This window comes from Rhinoderma darwinii, chromosome 1 (assembly GCF_050947455.1).
Source record: "Rhinoderma darwinii isolate aRhiDar2 chromosome 1, aRhiDar2.hap1, whole genome shotgun sequence".
Taxonomy (NCBI): Eukaryota; Metazoa; Chordata; class Amphibia; order Anura; family Rhinodermatidae; genus Rhinoderma; species Rhinoderma darwinii.
In genome coordinates this window covers 655,062,949-655,068,241 of record NC_134687.1, presented here as the reverse complement: position 1 = coordinate 655,068,241, position 5,293 = coordinate 655,062,949, and the positions used below count along the sequence as shown (strand labels likewise).

At 38.9% G+C, this 5,293-nt stretch overlaps 1 pseudogene; it reads left to right on the top strand.

The window, feature by feature from the left end:
• The first annotated feature begins 2,745 nt into the window (after positions 1 to 2,745).
• LOC142702273 (uncharacterized) lies at positions 2,746 to 4,039 on the top strand (annotated as a pseudogene).
• The last annotated feature ends 1,254 nt before the right edge of the window (positions 4,040 to 5,293 follow it).

The following is a 5,293-nucleotide window of genomic DNA, read 5'->3' as shown; positions in this document are numbered from 1 at the left end:
CCATAAATGAATTCCTTCAGGGGGTCACTATTGGGGGATTCCTACTGTTTTGGCACCTCAACACCTTTTCAAACCTGGCATGCTGCCTAAAATATATTCTAATAAAAAAGAGGCCTCAAAATGCACTAGGTGCTTCTTTGCTTCTGAGGCCTGTGTTTTGGTCCATGAGCACACTAGAGCCACATGTGGGACATTTCTAAAAACTGCAGAATCTGGACAATACATATTTAGTAGTGTTTCTCTGGTAAAACCTTCTGTGTTACGGAAAAAAAAATTGAATAAAATTGAAATTCAGCAAGAAAAATGACATTTGCAAATTTCACCTCCACTTTGCTTTAATTTCTGTGAAATGCCTGAAGGGTTAAAAAACTTTCTAAATACTGTTTTGAATACTTTGAGGGGTCTAGTTTTTGAAATGGGGTGTTTTATCAGGGTTTCTAATACATAGGCCCCTCAAAGCCACTTCAGAACTGAACAGGTACCTTAAAAAAAAGGCTTTTGAAATTTTCTTAAAAATATGAGAAATTGCTATTTATGTTCTAAGCCTTGTAACGTCCAAGAAAAATAAAAGAATGTTCAAAAAACGATGCCAATCTAAAGTAGACATATGGGAAATGTGAACTAGTAACTATTTTGGGTGGTATAACCGTCTGTTTTACAAGCAGATGCATTTAAATTCTGAAAAATTCTATTTTTTCAAAATTTTCTCTACATTTTTCCATTTTTCACCAATAAATACTGAATATATCGACCAAATTTTACCACGAACATGAAGCCCAATGTGTCACGAGAAAACGATCTCAGAATCGCTTGGATAGGTTTAAGCATTCCGACGTTATTACCACATAAAGTGAAATATGTCAGATTTGAAAAATGGGCTCTGAGCCTTTAGGCCAAAACTAGGCTGCGTCCTTAAGGGGTTAACCTGCTCCTGGAACTGAAGAAAAGTTAGCGTTTCTTGGCCCTTTTTGAAAATAACAAAACTCTTATAGGTAGCAACCTGGATTAAGTAGATTGCTACCTTTTTGTACCAGGCCTTATTTTTTTCGCCTCAACACGTAAGGTTTTATCTCCTGGTTGGAAAGTTCTACACCCCCCACCCCCCATAAATTTATTGTAGTCTACTACACAGACAGGTTTCCGCTTTCCAGTGGTATCCCCCCCCATCTCTCTAATTTTAACCGTGGTGTCCACATGCAGTGGACAGCACGTAGACATTCTTTCTGTCGCTCCACTTCACTGCAAGTAATTCCTGACTTGCAAGTGCCATGGATTTTCCTTTTTCCAAACACCTGGACACCAACTGTTGTGGGAATCCCACTCTGTTTTTCCGTACTGTCCCGCAGGCCCCTGTATTTGCAGCATGGAGGGATTTATAAAGGGCAACACTTGTATAAAAGTTGTCTATATAGACGTGGTATCCTTTGTGCAGAAATGGCTCCATTAGGTACCACACTATTTTGCCAGAGATGCTAATAGTTTCTGGGCAGCCTGGGGGATGAATTTGGCGGTCCCTGCCTTTTATATATTTTAAACCCTTCAGGTTTATCTGTTGTGCTCTCGCACACTGTTTAATTTTACCCCATATCTGGCTCGTTTGGAGGGGGTGAACTGACAAAAAGAAAGACGGCCTTTAAAGCTCATAAGTGATTGATCTACAGATACATTTTGCTCAGGGGTATACAAATTTGGAAAAAAATCCCTTAGAAGATCGATAAATGGCCTTAATTTATTAAGCTAATCATAGCCTGGGTCATATCTTGGGGGGACTTCAGAATTCTTGGTAAAATGCATAAACCACATTAGGGTTTCATAGCGATTTCTGGACAACACTGCTACAAATACAGGGATAACGTGGACAGCACTAGAGGTCCAGTAGGACCGGCCAGATGTTTTCTTTTAAGAAAGCCCATATTGAGAGTAATGCATAGAAATGTTTTCATTTCTGGGACATTTGTGAAGTTCTACATTCTTAAATAAATAGATGCAGGCTTTTGCAGAACAAATTGTCTATCATAAAGATTAGTCTTCTGGACAATTAATTATAGAAGTGCATCACATACGAATAAATGAAAAAACATCACGGGTAAAATGTGTGACATTGACATTAATTCCTGGAGTCGCTTTCAATTGGGTTACTTGGGGGTGGGATTATAGTGCGGGATCCCACGCTGTAGGAGAGACTGCAACACTCAGCCCTGCACTTGACACCTCGACAGCGTCTGCTATATCTACCACCACAGGGCTATGGAATCCAGTGGTAGAATTGAAATCGTGACGATTCAGAACTGCCGGAGCATAGCAAGGTGTAGGCTTGCTCTGCACTGTACATTCTCTGAGACATATATATATATATATATATTCATACACGCATGCACCCTATACAATACGTCCTGATAGAACCTAAGAATAACACTAAGACGTTTTGTGGTTTTTTAGTATGTTTTTTTATAACAAAAGTAAAAATGAAATAAAATAAAGCCCTAACCCTAATTAAGCTCTAATCTAGCCTTACTGCTATTACAGCCCTAAATGCTGAGGAATCGGCAAGCTGCAGTGACTGCCGTGATTTAACGAATCACAGCAATCACTCGTTATGGCCTCTGGTCTTTGCTCCGACCGTTCAGCTACCTCCGGTAGCTGAGAGAATGGAGCTTAAATTAAATCATTTGGCGCTGCTTTATCCACCTCTGGCTTTGGCTCAAAACACTGCATGTGTGTTTCCAGCCTAATTTGATGTTATAAATGTGTAAACTTTTGTGTTTTGTAACAAATTCACACAATAAATTTTTAATCCTAACAGAAAATCCCAGTACGGAATCTGAGGGAAACTTCACATTATCGATCAATTATAATGTAGAAGATGAAAATATTATGCAGCAGTCTTCAGGAGAAAACCTCATTACCCTTAATGTACATCCAGGACTTCACAGTACAGATCTATCATATAATTCCACTAATCATGAGGAATGTTCTCCTGACCAATCACAGATAGTTACCACAAGTACAGCTCAGAAAGGGGGTAAAAAATTTCAATGTGGTAAACAGTTCACAAAAATCTCAGGTCTTTTAACAAACAGAAGAATTCACACAGGAGAGAATCCGTATTCATGTGCAGAATGTGGGAAATGTTTTACATTTAAATTAAATCTTGTTAGACACAAGAGAAGTCACACAGGAGTGAAGCCTTATTCATGTTCAGAATGTGGAAAATGTTTTACATGTAAATCAAATTTTGTTACACATGAGAGAATTCACACAGGCGAGAAGCCATATTCATGTTCAGAATGTGGGAAACGTTTTACACAAAAATCAACTCTTGCTAAACATGAGAGAAGTCACGCAGGAGAGAAGCCATATTCATGTTCAGAATGTGGGAAACGTTTTACACAAAAATCAACTCTTGCTAAACATGAGAGAAGTCACGCAGGAGAGAAGCTGTATTCTTGTTCAGAATGTGGGAAATGTTTTACAGAAAAGTCAAATCTTGTTGCACATAAAAGAATTCACACAGGAGAGAAGCCGTATTCATGTTCAGAATGTGGGAAATGTTTTTCACATAAATCAAGCCTTGTTGTACATAAGAGAATTCACACAGGAGAGAAGCCATATTCATGTTCAGAATGTGGGAAATGTTTTACAGATAAATCACATCTTGTTACACATGAGAGAATTCACACAGGGGAGAAGCCGTATTCATGTCCAGAATGTGGGAAATGTTTTAGAGATATATCAAATCTTGTTAAACATGAGAGAATTCACACAGGAGAGAAGCCGTATTCATGTTGAGAATGTGGGAAATGTTTTACAGATAAATCAAATCTTGTTATGCATGCAAGAAGACACACAGGGGAGAAGTCATATATAAGTTCAGAATGTGGGAAATGTTTTGCACAAAAATCATATCTTGTTAAACATGAGAGATGTCACACAGGGGAGAAGCCATATTCATGTTCAGAATGTGGGAAATGTTTTACAGATAAATCACATCTTGCTAAGCATGAGAGAAGTCACACAGGAGAAGCCATATTCATGTTAAGAATGGGGTAATTAAAGGGAAGGGAAGAGGGAAATAGTGTGTGGTTCTATGAACTTAAAAGTAAAATAATAAACTTTATTAAATTGACATACAAGAAATTTTATTTTATATAAAAATTTTCAATGTAGGTCTACATTAATCTAAGTGCAGAGTCCCCATAAAACTACACTGGTAAGGGCCAAAATTAGCCTTGGTAAATGGTTACTATCCAACGGTCCTTACAAACTGGTTGCTAGTACTAAGAAATGCTGTCACTATTGTTGCAAATTGTATCGGATTCAATGTCTCTTTTGGCATCAATAGTGCAAGGAAACGGCAAATGAAATTGCCAGGAAGCAGATCACCATGGTTTCAATGCCCTGAAATAAAAATTATTCCAGAATGTTGTAAAAGTTTCTAGTCCATGTCATAGATTCATGAGGCATGGATGATGACTGTTGATTCTCCTGAATCAAGAGGACTGTTCCAGCATTGAGACCAGCTAATTTCTGTGTGCAGAAATAAGCAAGGTGATTGCACCCTCTCTAATTCGCTCTGGACTGAATACCAGGTGGTGAACGCTGTGTTACTGCCTATCGCCTGCACCGCTTGGCATAGTGGAGGAAGCAACTGGCAAAGAGACAGTTAAGCTCCAAGGCTGCTCTCACCACTGTCAGCCACTCATGCCAAAATAAGTTGCATAGCTGTAATACCACCAGGAAGTGAGTACTGTATTGCTACCTATTGCCTCCACCACTAGATATAAAAGCAGAGGAAGTGGAGGAAAAGAGAGCGGCTGAGCCGCTCTAGATCTGTGAGCCGCTCCCGGCGTGTGAAAGTAAGTGGTGTTGTAACACATGACAAGTGAGCACTGCTGTACTGTCTGTCGATCACACCGCTAGCGGCACGAGCGGAAGCAGTAAGAGTACACAACAATTTGTGCCGTTGGTGAACACTATTTGGTTTCTGTTGTTGGATAGTTAAAAGAACCTAACATTGGAAACGGCAAAACTAAACACAAGACGCGCGTTTCGCCGGCATTTCCGGTATCTTCTAGGGGTGGCAACCATCAATTTGACATCCCTTAAATAGGTCAATATTTGATTGACAGCCTCAATGGCCAATAAAATTGTTACTGAATGAATACAATGTCTCAGTGTGAAAATAAAGCCAGTTTACTACATTGCCTTGTAAGAGGCTCAATATTAGAAACACTGATCAGATAAAAAAGTTGAATATGACTGAATTTCCAAGTTATAACCATAAATTATATTT